This window comes from Cryptotermes secundus, unplaced genomic scaffold, assembly GCF_002891405.2.
Source record: "Cryptotermes secundus unplaced genomic scaffold, Csec_1.0 scaffold653, whole genome shotgun sequence".
NCBI classification, from domain to species: Eukaryota; Metazoa; Arthropoda; class Insecta; order Blattodea; family Kalotermitidae; genus Cryptotermes; species Cryptotermes secundus.
Genome location: NW_019736406.1, coordinates 1224617 through 1240416, shown reverse-complemented (window position 1 = coordinate 1240416; position 15800 = coordinate 1224617). Strand labels below are relative to the sequence as shown.

At 42.8% G+C, this 15800-nt stretch overlaps 1 protein-coding gene across 1 annotated transcript in view; it reads right to left on the bottom strand.

Annotated features, from left to right (window-relative positions):
• The window catches only part of LOC111869894 (schwannomin-interacting protein 1), a 615950-nt gene that overhangs the window by 397530 nt on the left and 202620 nt on the right, over positions 1 to 15800 (bottom strand). Inside the window, exon 3 of the mRNA XM_023861756.2 lies at positions 5142 to 5189. The gene's annotated coding sequence lies outside the window, so the exon portion shown is untranslated. The remainder of the gene's footprint in view (positions 1 to 5141; positions 5190 to 15800) is intronic.

Below are 15800 nucleotides of genomic sequence, written 5' to 3'. Positions count from 1 at the left end.
TAAAATATTTATAAATTATTATAATTAGCCTATTTACAAGTATGGTTTAAAAATTTTTGTTAAAATCTAGGACCAATTTGTTTCGTGCCCTTTATACTGCCTCTCTTTAAAGGAAGTTGAGTGTCTAACACGTCGTGGTTCCGTTGTTTGATGAACACGAACAAACACAGGACGATACCAAGAACCTCCTTCACAAGATAGACAGGCGGCACAAGTTCAGCCTCCATCAAGAAAGACGATAGGGGAAGGGACATGAACCTACCTTGTTTATAAATTTTAACTTAAATAACAAAGTTTTAAAAACTTTAATATATCACGAAAGCTGCTGTAGTTGTGGAAAAGTTGGATTTTGTATATATTGTGCATTACAAACATTTTATGTATATGTATTTTAACACTCAAAACACCCATTGTGATAGTAGTTTCCAAAAAAGTATCGATGTTCCCTCTGATGATGGTCTATAAGGACCGAAACATGTAAGGGCGTTGAGTTTTCAAGTAGTAGAAACTCCAATAGTCACACTGGACGGAGTTGTTTTATCTTTGTAATTTGTTAGTGTGACGGACCAGGATGAAACTAATCAAATTTACCAAATAATAGATTATTATAGATACGTTGACTATAAATTAATCATTTATAATTCCCATGTAATTAACATTGAAAATACTCTGTATGAATTCAAAAATATCCACCCTAATATCAAGTTCACAATGGAAAAAGAAATAAATAATAAGATCAGTTTCTTAGATTTATCCATCGAGAAAACACACGAAAACCTACAACTACTGATCTAATCATTCACAATGATTCAAGTCACCCATTTGAACACAAAAAGCTGCTATAAACTTTCTCATTAATCGATTGAATCAATATCCCTTTTCGCATAACAATAAAAACATAGAAGAGAACATTGTTAGAACTATATTAAATAATAATAACTGCCCATACAACACAAAAATCCTCCACAAAAAATACTACGCACAAAAAAATTTGACCACCTTTACCTATTTCGGCCATGAAATCAGATCTATTACTAAACTTTTCAAGAATACTGAGGTTGGTATCTCATATAAGACAAAAAACAATATAAAATATCTGTTGAAAATAAATGATGACAGAAATGATAAGTATAATCTTAGTGGGGTTTACCAACTGCAATGTACTGACTGTCTATTAAAATATGTAGGACAGACCTGACGTACCTTTAAGGTCAGATGCAGAGAACACATACGAGACATAAAGAATATCGGACAAAGTTCCAGATTTGTTCAACATATATTGGACAACACACATGAATATAGTACGACAGACAAAACTTTAGAAGTTCTATATATCGGCAAGAAAGGCCGAACTTTGGATACATATGAAAGATTTCACATTTACGAAATCAGCAAACTAAATTTGCAACTGAATGATAATTTTACAGAAATGTTTAACCCTATATATGATGTAATCATTGATACATACAAAACATAATATACAGCCATACACCATACACCACCACTTCCACATACACCTTATTTCTACCTCCCCCTCCCTCCCTTGCATCGACTTTTAACATACATCACCAAATCAGTCGTTGTTTACATTCCCTACAAACGGACAATACTTTGTGTGATGAGGCACCGTCTAAACAGTAAGTAATATACACTATATCTTCAATATCAAAATCAAGTGTTGATTACAACAAAATGTAATACTATTACTTCCACATTATTTTCAGATTAACATTAATATTACTATATCTACATCACGAGCCTCCAATAATAATTTATTATACATACACAAAATATAGAATACTCCAATTTGTCCGTGGGAACACAACAAAATCACAAAAACCAACGTCTGACTCCATGATGTAAAGTATCACTCGAAGAATTTTATTCTTGTTTTATACTATAACGTTTGTTTTATATAAGCTAATATATTGTACGTATTTTTACGCCAAGTATTTTAATATAATTAATATTATTGTATCCACTTTTATTAGTACTGCAGTTCAGTGGTGTATATATGTTTAGCCATGTATTTGCCTGATGATGGCTTTTAATAGCCGAAACATGTAACAGAACGAAACTAGGCACTGACCTTGATGTAGTTATGTTCTGACGGTTTTGATAAAGAAATTGAAACTTTTATAATGTGACTAATTACCCTACATATACACACTGTCACGTTTAGGGATTGTCGCCTCACTTACAGACGGTGCTTTGGATTGAATGATTGGATTTATTGACACATTATTCACAAAACTCGGGACTACAGACAATTACAGTTCTATCACCGATCTACACACTTCACAGTTCATTAAACGCGCTCTAGGTTCTCAGTCTTCACTAGTCGTATCCTGGCAACGGATTTATAAAGTCTCACTGTCACTTCAAATCACACATGAAGTTCTCTTTGCACAGCCTAATTCCTGCCTTTCCATTTCTTCTTAATCACCTGTGACTGCCATCTCTATAACTCGGCCCAGTTCTTGACAACAACTCACTCAAATGAACTCTCAACTTCTGACAACTGACTCTTCTCAACTGAACCCTTTATATAACCACTTCACAAAGGAAACGCAGAAAAAAACAGCCTCTGTCGTTATGAGGTGTGTTTACTGATCCGTTGCCTTACAATGGACGTCCTATTGCGCGCATTTGCTTCCGCAAGTATGTGTTTCCTGGGTCGTTGTCTGGCAACGGGTCTATACGACACAATACCAGCTGAGCGGTAACACTCTAAACTTGTTTCCGGGAGTGGTAGACGAGACATCGGCTGTTTCGACTGAGGTGTTCCGTGATTTCTGTCAGTTCCTCCAGGCAGATGTTAGGAGAGTGTCTCAATTAGGTCATAACTGTTACGTTCAAAATCATTTCCAATTCATTCGTCAACATCCTAAGATCCGACACCATATAAACTCGATACAGAGTCGTTGAATAGCCCCACATATCCCGTCTGTCTCGTCTTTTAGAAACTATACGCATTCCCAAAAGTTTCTCACAATAAGCAGCTACTGCTTCCCTACACAGCACCGACCTACTGCTTCCCTACACAGCACTGACCTACTGCAGACGAGTGTATTTTCTGTGAGTTAGGAGTTGCGTTCCCACATACTATATACAACTTCCAACATTCTAGCATTTTCTTTNATGCCGGCGTTCGCCCTTCTCCGCCGGCCGCTGCTCGTTTCCCGACGGTTGGTCCTTTCTCCAGTTTGTTTCCCTGTTGTCTCTGGGTCGCCAGTCTCCACTTCCCTCCCAACAATAAAACGTCTTGAACGTATCCAGAGACTTTCCCTTCCACCTGCTCCCTCTCTGTCTTCCGGCTTCAAGAGTTAATATCTAAATCCCCACGTATATTCAGTTCGGAATCATGTGCATTGCACTGCACTTGTCATGTTTCGGTTATCTGTTGGCGTCGCATCCTTCTCGGAGTCTCCTGCAAATCGTCACTGATGCATGTTTCGGTGGAACCATACTGCCTGACAGATGCCGATAGATTCACGATAGCAGGCACCCTGCCGGGATTCTAAACAAGGACCTCGCGATTAAGTACTAGAAATGTTAACGACGAAATCTCGACTAACTCCCACTGAAGAGATTTTAATTTGAATTACCACTAGCTTCTTAACGTGTGGCCCAAGTAAACTTCAGAATGTTACTGCCATGCTCACAGCTATGTTAGTGCAGCAGAAATTATGTATTTGTAAAAACGAAACCCACAGCCCGACGTTCTCAAAACTGAAGCACAGGCATAAACTATTATCAATAAAGCCGAAAGACGTTGGAGGCAAATTGTGACGTCAGCTTTTGCAGACAACCCCGTGAGGCTGAGAGCTGCAACCTGCAATTATTCTCCTTCTCGATGTTATTCTTCGGTCTATTTCTTATCTAAATAAAGAGCAGGACGATGGATGGGAGCCGGGATAGCTCAGTCGGTACAGCGACTGGCTACGGGCTGGACGACTGAAGGCTCGGAATTTCGAGTCCCGGTAGGGTCTAGAATTTTCTCCTCTCCAAGTCGTCCATACCGAATCGGGGGCCCACTCAACCTCCTACCAATTGGTACAGGGGGCTCTTTCCCCGGGGGTAAAGCGGGAGGGCCGTGACGCTCACCACTCACCTACAACTAGTGCCCAGGTAAAGAAACTATGGATCTATACATCCACTCCCCCATACACCTTAATGACGTAGTGCTTACTTAGTTAAGCACAGTCACGACTTTACCTTTTTTACAGGACGATGGATAATTTCCAGAAACACTATAACTGTATAATGTCACAAACTTTCAGTGCTCTAACATGGCGCAAAATAGGCATGTCACGAAAGACGAATGGTTATGTCTGCTCGTGTGAAGAGTAAACACGTCATGTAAATAGACGGAAGCTGACGAACACAGAATGCGTCTAAGTTCTTGGGAATGACAGTAATCTACATGTTACTACCATCTTCCAACACTTGGCGCCTCGACCTGGTCTACAAAATAGTAAAACAAGAAGTTCTGGGAACAGCTAAACGCCTACTTTCCTGTCACTACATACTCAGCACAGAAAACACGGTGTCCAACAGTCATTCAGTTGTTACGTGCGTACTTGTTGCCGCGGAAAGACTCTACCGAGCCGTTGCCTAACAACGTCAAGAGGAACACACAGACAGAAGGTAATCTCTTATGCCTCCTTTTATTTTTTTCCAAAATAGGGTGTATACTCTAAGAAAGCTACATCGCAGAAAACATACTTCATCTTAATTAGAAAGACCATCCGGTTAATGCTGTTCAGGGAAATAGTTGGTAGGGGCTGGGCAAAGCGCTTTGCGACCCAGGACTCCAGGTTAGACTCCCAGCAGGGACAAGAGGTTCCGCGTTTCACCCAGCATCCTCTCCACGTGGCACCGAACGCATTTACCCAAAGAATAAAGCGGCCTGGACGTTTAGATGATCACTCACCTACAAGTACATTAATTAACGATATCACGAACATCTGGAACTATACCTCCAATCCGCCACATATCCTAATAATGTAAATACAGACACATTATGAGAATCATACTAAACACATAAATAAACTTGCACTTATAACGGAGAACCCTTTCCATTGTCAGAGTATGTGGTATATAAATTGATTAAAAAGATACAGGAGTATAACACTTACCGGTCACTTGGCACGGCGCTCTTCTTGTTAACGAAGATGCAGAGAATGCTGAAACAGATCAATAGGTAATATTATGACATGAAAACATTGTTTCGTGCATAAATACATGTAGTATTAAAAATCACTTAAAATGAATAGGTTCTGGATCAGAGGACTGGATGATTGCACTTAGCTGGCTCAAGATCTGACGCGGTGTCCAGCTTCCTAAATACAGTAATATTTATAAGGCACACGAAATGTATAGAAAAGTATGCAGTCTACACAACAATATTCTGTATTTAGAACAAAGTAGACACTATCGTATCAACATATGTTTTTATTAACGCAACATACGTGTATTTCGATCCTTATCCTGTGTCATCATAAGGCGTACAATGATACCAGACTCAGTTACTGAATTGTATCTAACAAACTGCGTCAAATTCTTCAATAAGGCGTAGTTGATTGAGGCACTATGCTACAAGCAGGAAGGTTGTGGGTTCGATTCCTGATGAGGTCACTGGATTTTTCATTTGATCTAATCCTTCCAGCCACACTATGGCCCTGGGGTCGACTCAGCCTCTAACAGAAATGAGTATCAGGAATCTTATTAGGGGTAAAGGGTTGCCGGCTCGTAAGGCTGACAACATCTCCGCCATCTGTGAGCCGATTGTCTAGACAATGTGGAAACCTCGACGTCTCACAACCCTATGGGCCTTCACGGCATGTTACAGGGATAGCTTTACCTATATATATATATAGCACAAAGATTTAAGGCCGATTATAGTGGCCACTCGGTCCATGGCATGTACTGTCTTCGACCGCACAACCACTGATATCTTGGGTTTGAATCCCATCACAGGCATGGAGATATGCCTGTGTCTTATAGGTATATGTTTCTCTGTGTAGGTAGAGGCCTTCAAACAGGCCGATCTCCCGTGCAGAGACTCCTAACAACTGTGCAAAAGATCCATAGTCTCAGAAGCTGACTACTGACTGGAACAGGCCAAGCGGCCTAATCCAGAAAGAAAGCGGAAGTAGACTGATCGGTGAATGATGAATTGGAAAGGAAGTGAAGAAATCGTGAAGGCCTAATTTGAAGTAATGTCCTCGCAATTCCTGCAGGGGCTGAGGAAACTCCGGAAGAATTAAGTTAAAAGACCGAGACGTGAACCTGTGACCTCCCGAAAAGGGAGCTGGAATTCCTCCAGTGAGAATCAGATACTTACGGATTCTTTCCTCTGGTGCTTTTAACGACACTTAGTCTATATATTATCCAATGGCAGAGTCGCTAAGTAACGGACTAACAGAGGTATTATACAGAAACTTGCCTGGAGGAACCATGGAAATCATGAACGCATCAGTAAGGATAGCCAGTGTCTCGCCCGAAATTTGAACAGAGAACCTCTCGGAGGAAAGTGTAGTGTATTATCCCTTGGTGGATTTTAATATGTATTTAAATATGGGAATGTGTGCACAATAGCAGTACATAGAATAATTATAACACAGGGCCGAACAAAACTTTAAAACTGCACGGTAACTCTGTGCACACGTGATTCTCAAACCCCTCTCAGCCTTAAATATCTGTACTGCCTTAGTGTTTCTATGTACCTCACAGAAAGAGTTGCTGTGTACTGTGTACTGTGAAAATCAGGCCGAGATATTAAACAAAATGTAACTCTTTGCATGCAATGAAACGAACAAATTGGCTCGGGATACTGCATCAGGACCAACACAGCCAAAGATATCGTTTCGTTGTTAGTCAACTGACACAACATTTCCGTCTATAGATGGTACCTAGTGCTATGAACCGATGTTTAAGCGAGTGAACCCTCTTTCACTCGATATATATCTGCTGCTATTTGAAGGTCATTTCAAAAAGTATTGTTGTATAGTCTGAACACTTTCATTAACCTGTACGCACACCTGATGCTTCTAATGGCGGACAAGGGTTAAATAAAACAGACTTATTCAAATATAATTCGTACATTAATATCCAAAATATAAAATATATTTCTCTGTGAAGAAAGAACTCAACTGAATAAATGTTTCCACACATGTACTTAGTCATGTTCTACAGAATTTACATGAGTGGAGCCATTCAGCCAAAAGTGTGCGGACAGTCATGCCATTAAACACGTAATCTTATTGGTCTAAGCTCAAAAACTCTACCGTTAAAACATAATGGAGTCAGTCCTAAATCTTATAAAAGTAGGCAGTAATTGTAGCATGTAGAGCTGTTGCTAAGTAATGACTCTGTAAACAACGGCCATTGCTAGGTAATCTCTGCTCGCGCCAATGTAGTCATTGGGAAAGGGCGTTCTCTACGCGGTCCGTGCGACAACCACGTGCCGCAACCATAGAACTGTTGGTAAAGATATTTTCTATGAGGTCCGTGACCAGATGTTGCAAGCAGGATAAGTCCAGAGTTTAATTACAGAGCACCCGTGTGGAGACGGGGTCGAATACCTCCACCGTGACCCTGCGAGTCGTAGGAGGCGACGAAAAGGAAAGTCTCAAATCTGAGACAGTAAAATATGGTCGCGAGTCCCAAGGGACTTGGACCTGAGAAAGACTTCGCTGGCAATAGCCAGCAACATATACAAAAGACAGGCCCTTTCTCTCGTCAGAGAGGGCGCCCCACATCAAAAAACCCGCAACTGTCTGACAGAAACAAAAATCTGGTCTTAAGTTCAAAATTAGTGCTCGATGCCAAGAGGGAATGACCGACTGACCGTCGTTCGTAACATAACTTTAAGTTTACTTGCTTGTGAGAGCGTCGCCGACCAGTAAGAGCGTGCACACGGAAGCTGAGGAAGTCATGGTGTTGGAAGCCGTAATCAGGCGATAACCGGTGAGGCGTGCACACGGAAGCTGAGGAAGTCATGGTGTTGGAAGCCGTAATCAGGCGATAACCGGTGAGGCGTGCACACGGAAGCTGAGGAAGTCATGGTGTTGGAAGCCGTAATCAGGCGATAACCGGTGAGGATACAGCAGACTGAGAAGACTTAGTGCGTCCTATAGTGAACTGCAGAGTGTGTGAATTGGCGATAGCGCTACAGTTTCTTGCAGTTACGATCTGTAAGTCGATTAGCAATCCAAAACCCATCTACAGTCATCAATATGATGATCTTTATTTTTCACTGCCTGAATTATACAATTATGCCAGCTCCTCCAGTCATAGGGTCCATATTCTAGTGGTTATATTGACTGAACTCTCCCGGGTTCTCTCATAATTTGAAACGCTTCTCACAACTCTTTCCATCTTCTGCTATAAATAAACAGAGCCTCAGTATCGGGCACGAATTTAGAAATGGTAGGAAATATGACTGCATGCAAATCTCCTCTTGTGGGTCCATTTGGTAGCCCGTACGGTCTATTCAATCGAATTTGAATGTATAATGAACGCATTTCGCCAACTCGAAACTCAGCTGAAGTGCCATATATATTATATAAAACTTGCAAATGAAGGCAGGGAGAGCAAAAAGGGCCTAAGTGCCATCTGAAAAAAAAATTAACAACATTCCGGTTGTTTCGCTTAGACTCACTTTCAAAATTCATATAAAAACACAGTGATGGACTTGTATGTACACGACGTTATTCGGGTTGTAAGGTCGTGGAGCTCGGTGGAAGTCCACCGACGTTTCGGTTGAACATATCACCTCAGTATTCATAGTCGAAGAATAGGTCAGGCAAGATGTACACGCACACATCCGGGAACTGCCGATGTAACCCTCCCTGTAGTGGATAGTTATGCTACACATGAGGATCTCACAGAAGTCGCCTTGTTGTTTTCTTGCTTGGCGCCTTACTCTTCGACTCTGAACATGGAGGCGATATGTTCAACCAAAATATCTGTGGACTTCCACTGAGCTACATGGCGTCACGTCCTAGAATATTGTGCTCATCATAGTTGCCGACGTGAAACGTCAATTGCTATAATTATTAGTGCTTAAATCCTTGCAAATTTATTGTTGTTATTATTATTATTATTATTATTATTATTTCAGTTCTTCGTATTGAAATATGTAGATCCGTTGTTAATTAATGGCTCTGTAAGCAGCGGCCGTTGCTACATAATGGCCGAGAAGAGCAACAGAGGGCTGGTGTTCTCTATGCGGTTCGAGCGATAGCCACGTGATGCAACAATAGAAGAACTGTTCGTAGAGGTGTTTCCTATGCTGTCCGCGCGGAGGATACATAAGGAATTAGTTGAGCGACATTCCTAGGACATCACCCATCCACCCATCCGCCGGTAACCACAGAATAAACAGTTGGGAGTTCAGCAATTGGAAACCAGTTAGTTCAGCTCTGGGGCTTCAGTGAGATAGGCGACAGCCAGCGAGGACGTGAAACCGTGAACACAGAAGTTGTGGAATCTAAACTGTTGGAAGCCGTTACCACACAACGACTGGGAAAGACACAACAGACTGAGAAGAATTAGTGCGTGTGTGTGTAGTGAACTGCAGAGTGTGTGGATTAGTGTTAGTGCTATAGTTACTTATAGTTATATTTTGTAAGTATTCAATTACCAATCCAAACCCTGTTTACAGTCACTCTAAATAAAATCGTCATAATATTCAAATATTAATCGTACGCAGTAATAATGTATTTATAGATAGCGCAGTCGGTATAGCGACTGGCTACGGGATGGACGACCGAGGGGCCGGAGTTCGAGTCCCGGTAGAGTCAAGAATTTTCTCTTCTCCACGTCGTCCAGACCGGCTCTGGGGCCCACTCAGTCTCCTGTCGAATTGGTACCGGGAGCTCTTTCCCAGGGGTAAAACGGGAGGGGCGTAAAGCTGACCTCTCACATCCAGCTAGTGCCGAGGTCAAGAAAACGTGGATCTATACATCTGTTCCCCGTACGCCTTCACGGCGTAGTGCTTAATTAGTTAAGCACAGGAACAATTTCACCTTTTTAACCATTTTTTTACTTCCACGCATAATGGCTGGTGCCACTGAGCTTCCGAATTTTTATTATTTCCCAAGCTGCCTCTGTTTGTCCTTGTCTGTGTGTACGTGTTTGTTTGATTCCATCTATGCTCTTGCTTGTTTTATAACCGGTTTTTGGCTGTTGTGTAAGCACATCAATAAATATAAAATTTATTTATTAATATTATTATATATTTATATAATTTGTTATCCGGCATGCAAAAATTAATAACCAGGAAGTCCTACATGTTAGGCCTTTGCACACTGAAGCTGCGGAAAGAGAGACATCAATACGAGGTATAGCAGAAAAGTGCAAGAGAGTGAAAAGTCATGGGAGAATTGTGGGATATTATATTGTTGGGGGAAGGAGAAATCATCACATTTTAGGAAGTTTCCAGGGTTTCCCCGCTAGTTGGGACAAGAGTGGAGTAAGTATCAAGAAGCTAGGATGGTTAGAAGCAATGGCTTCCAGAGAGGAGCTTCGGAAGTTTGAGTTTCTGAGTTAATGTCGAGCTGCATAACTTGGAGGAATAACTTTGGTGAATTTGACAGCAATGGGACTTAATTTAAGTCGTAAGGACTGCATGAGAAGCACTAAGTAACTGGGAACTTTTTCAGCCTCAAATTGATTCGAATAACATTTTTAAATTCAATTTCTACGTCACGTCAAATAATGGCAGGACAATTAGTGTTGCCCAGGACAGCACTCGCTGCCTATTTAGAGAATAATACATACATACATACATACATACATACATACATACACTGTGTGGGCAAAATGTTGTAACAGGTGGCCCACGCTCGAGTTTTAAAGGGCTAAACCTGTTGGCAACAGTAGACACGCAGTGCGGGTTGTCTTGGCGCTAAGGCTCTATGTCCTATTCGGTTGGTATTGCGGCATATTTGCACAAAGAAATAACTGTGGAGCCATATAAACAGCCATTGCTAGGTAACGGCTGAATAACATGCAAGAATGGAGTAACTGCTGGAAGCGGTGTTTTTATGCGGTCCGTGCCGAGACTATATAACGAGACCAGCTGCCATAACGGGATAGCAGTAGGAGGTTGGTGTGAGATACCCGCCAGCCTGCGAGGACGTGAGTCCGGGAGCAGGGTGTCGTCCGTTACCAAGCAGTGCAGTGAAGATCGTAACTGAGAACACTATTCTCTGTGGGACAGTGATTTGTAAAGTGTAGTGAAGAAGTGTATGAGTCTCAAATCCGATTACCAATCCAAACCCCGTCTCGTATAGTCACTCAATCACGTGATAGTATTCTTTCCAATCACATGACAGGATATTGGTTATCCTGGCTGTCCTGTACCCCAGACAAATTTCCTTCAAGTCACAACCACGTTCTTCCGAATTATTTAAAAATCATCATTCATCGATCACACTAAGACTCGACGCTCTAAATATATGGTATAGTCAACCTACTGAAAGCGTTATGAAGTAACTCCCCCCTAGATTCATAAATTTAGCCTGTAGTCCGTATAGCGACTGGCTACGAGCTATTCCATAGGGTCAAGGCCGACTCTGGGGCCCACACAGCCTCTTATACAATGGCTTCATCCCCTGGATGGATGGAGCGTGAAGCTTACCACTCACCTCCACCTAGTGTCGAGATCAAGAATGGTGGATCTCTACTTCCACTTTCCATACGCCTTAATGGCGTCAGAGGAACAAGTTTACCTTTCTCTTTACGAGTATCTGTGACTCTACAGCTCTGTGTTGGGCCTTGGCCGCTTCTTCAGTTTCTCTTCACACAGTCGGTAGGACTCCTTTGACGGGGGATCAGCCAGTCGTGAGGTCGCTAGGCGCACATAGGACAAAACAGAGTAAACGTACACAGACATCCATGCCTCGAGTGGGATTTGAACCCACGATCCCAGTGTTTGAGCGGGCGAAGACAGCTCACTAGACCACGCGGCCACTGTGATTGACAAGCTAACCTTTTCTCTCACAGAAAACAAACCCCAATCTTTTAGCACTCTCTACAGGAATAACGGCCCATAAATGTATTCTGTCGGCAAGTTTATTATCATTTTAACGTCAAAACAGTTGGCACACGTAGTAAACATTGTGCTTTGAAGTACTTACAGCTATACGAAGGTGAGTAATGTATTGGCATAACTTCAGATATATCGCTCTTGCTCTCATGTCTCGCAAGTGCACACGTCACCGCACCGCTAGCTCGGCTAAGGGCAAGCGGCACGGTCACCCCACTAACTGGCTTCATCCGACAGGAGTCATTCAGAAAAATAATAATCATCTTGCATCTGACGCCCAGTGCGCGGACCCTGGAAACGCGTCTGGGCCACTTCAAATGCAGGCCCAATTTCCGTAATCACTGCGTTAATGTAACACGGAAATCGAGGACCCGAGGCCGGTTCAGTGGCATTGAGTTCAGTTGCGGGATATTCGCCGGAAAAGAAGGACCTGAGTGTGGGAAGCTGAAGAACATCCACTGTTAACATCCGTTATCAGGAAACGGCTGTTGAAGATACTACAGGCTGGAGGAGACCTAGTGTTTACAGCAGTGATTTCTAAAGTGCGGAGTTTGGCGGTAGCGCTGTATTAACTTATGGTTCCGAGTGGTGTCAATAAATCAAACATCCAATCCATACCCCGTCTACAGTCACACACATAAATCGTGAAAGTATTGTCACATGATAGAGTGTGACTACAGACGGGTTTTAAATTGATGACTCGATTTATTGCACACAGAAAGGGCCGCGCCATAGCTGAAGCGGTTAGTCACTGGCTTCCCACCGCGGCGGCCCGGGTTCGATCCCCGGTCTGGTCAAGTGGGATTTGTGGTGGATAAAAGTGGCGCTGGGGCAGGTTTTCTCCGAGTATTTCGGTTTCCTCTGCCAATCTTCATTCCACAATCACCCTAACCTCTGGGGCTGGTACAATAGGCCAGAAGTGGCCGCAGTACAAGGGACTTAGTCCCACCCCACGAGCATTAAAAAAAATTATTGCACACAGATCGTGAGTAAATTTTACAGTTCACTATCACACACACACACACACACACACACTAGTGTCCACAGTCACGTCTTCACTGCCGTTGCTTAGTAGCGGCTTCCAACCTTTGACGTTCTCCTTCCTCTGAGTTTCGGAACTGTTCCCGGGCTCAGCCACTAGCAACAGCTCGCAATGAATGAACCACAGTAGTTCTCTAAATAACTGCAACTGAGTCTGAAGTCTGAGTCTTATGTTACGACCGACGGTCAGTTGGCCAGTCTCTCTTGGAATGAAGCACCCATCTGGGGCTTGTAACCAGATCTTTATTACTGTCTGACAGTTGCGGGCTTGTTGATGTGGGGCGCTCTTTCTGTCGCTTACAATTGCTGCTGGCACTAGCCAGCGCAGTCATTCTCGGGTCCGAGTCCCGTGGGACTCGCGACCATATTTTACTCTCTCAGGAACTGCTGACCAGTCCTGGTTATAACATCCCGGTACGGACCGCGTAGAAAAGTTTCTTTCTTCACTGCTGTTTTCTTTCGTTGCCTTGGAAAATTTACTTACTTGGCAATGGCTGCTGCATAGTTGTTTATTTCGCGGTCGCAGCCCTGACTTTCAAGGACTACGCTGCGTTGTATCCCAGGAGATCGTACTCTTCAATTGTAGTTTATTTTTTAATAAATATTGACCTAATCCTTCCGGCCGCACTAGGCCCTGGGGTTTACTCAGCCTCTAACAGAAATGAGTACCAGGAATTAATTAAATAATTTTCCTGGGGCGTGAAGCGCGGCCGGCGCGTAAGGCTGACAACCTTACCGCCATCTTTGAGCCGATTGTCAAGGTAATGTGGGACCCTTAACGTCTCACAACCCTATGGGCCTTCACGGCCTGTTACATGGATAGCTTTACTTTTACTTTATATATATATATATATATATATATGTAAAAAGGCCTAGGCAATGCCCAGCAGTCCCTCTGTAGCACAGTCTTATAAACATCTTGTGCTATCAGAGCGGTCACTCCGCGACTGCTCAATATATCTCTTAACTCTAAGAGAATACTATCAATATTTTGTACATTTACTTCTTTTTCTTTAAATAAATTTATGAATTTTGTTTATGAAGTAACAGACGCCTTGCAGAAATCTTTTTTCTTCTAGCCTTAAGAGCTCTGTAACTACCTTAGGATATTCTTTTTTGCTGTTCTTAGGCAAAATGTTCATCATTGTTGCCCGCTGCCCCTCGTACAGTTTACAGTCCCAGAAGACATGTTCCTCCGTCTGCAGTCCGTCACCATGGTCACCACGTTCGCATTCGGCCGTGGGCACAATGATAAATCTGCTTAAGCGTACCTTAAGACTGGAGTGGCGTGCATAATGCATTATGAGGCCATCTATGAAGAACTCTTAGAATTAGTGCCGTACCACGAAACTCTGTAAGAAGGCTCAGAAAAACGAACCCTGTGAACAGATACAGCGGACGAGGAAGAAGTGGGATATAGAGGAAATAAATGTGACTAACATTCTCATTTTCGGCTACTCTTATAACGAGAATACCGTACGAAGAACGGAGAGAAACGTGGGGAAAAAAAAATCGATGATGTAGAGACGAAAATGGAGGGTAATAATATGTTAGAAGCAGTTGAAATGGCCGATAGAAGAAAGAATCTCATTCTGTCCATAAAACTTCTTGGGTGTGGGTGTAAGTAACCTCAGTTAATAGCTATAAGTCTTGTCTTCTCCTTCCACAGGCCTGTCCGTCCGTCTGTGCGCAGTTTAATATATATGGTAATGAATGACAAGGGCAGGGCTGACAATTCATACGAACGATTCTGAAGGGGGGGGGGTTGGAAGGAAAACGTAGTGGTGTGCGTGTCCGGGGAAGAGAGACGCAATCTTTCGGCCATAATTCGTTGTTCCGAAACCCATCCTTACTTCCGTGTTGCCTGTATTTTGAGAATTGTACGTTAAAGTTTGGTACACCACAACTGAATTCTTTTGATTTCGTCACTGACTGTCGGAGTCTGTCTGCATAACGTTGATTGAAAAGATGGCTAAATGAACTGGAAAGGAAAACTCTGTGGCATTTTTCTGGAGGCACTAATTAAAACCACGGACACTTCAGTCAGAAGAGCTGGTGTCCAGGCCGAAATTCGCACCACTTTCCAACTATAAAACTAGGAAATTACCATTACAGAAGCCTCCTCTGTGGTTATAGCGAAGTGAATAAAATGCATGCATGTCGATCGTGAAAGGCAGTGCATGTATAGCCAGCCCCATGAAGCATGAAGCATGAAGCATGAAGCATGAAGCATGAAGGTTACCTGTACAAGGGAAACACACTGTAGTTCCACTACAAAATTCAGCTGGTTAATACTGTAATAATGTTTCAGCAGGGTACGTGTTAAGGTACTTGGTTGAGGCACTATGCTACAAGCCGGATGGTAGCTGGTTCGATTCTCGATGTCACTGGATTTTTCAATTTGCTTAAATTTTCCAGCCACGCTATGTCCCCGGGGTCGACTCAGCCTCTAACAGAAATGAGTATCAGGAATCTTCCTGGGGGGGGGGGTAAAGGGCGGCCGGTTGGCGCGTAAGGCTGACAAATTCACCGCCATCTGTGAGCCGATTGTCTACAGAAAATGTGGGACCCTCGACGTCTGAGGACCCTATGGGCCTCCACGGCCTCTTACACGGATAGTTTTACCTTTTTGATAGTGCTTGGGGAAATGATTGTTGTTTATTCTAGAGCTGCGTGTCAGAGTCAGAGTCAGAGCCAG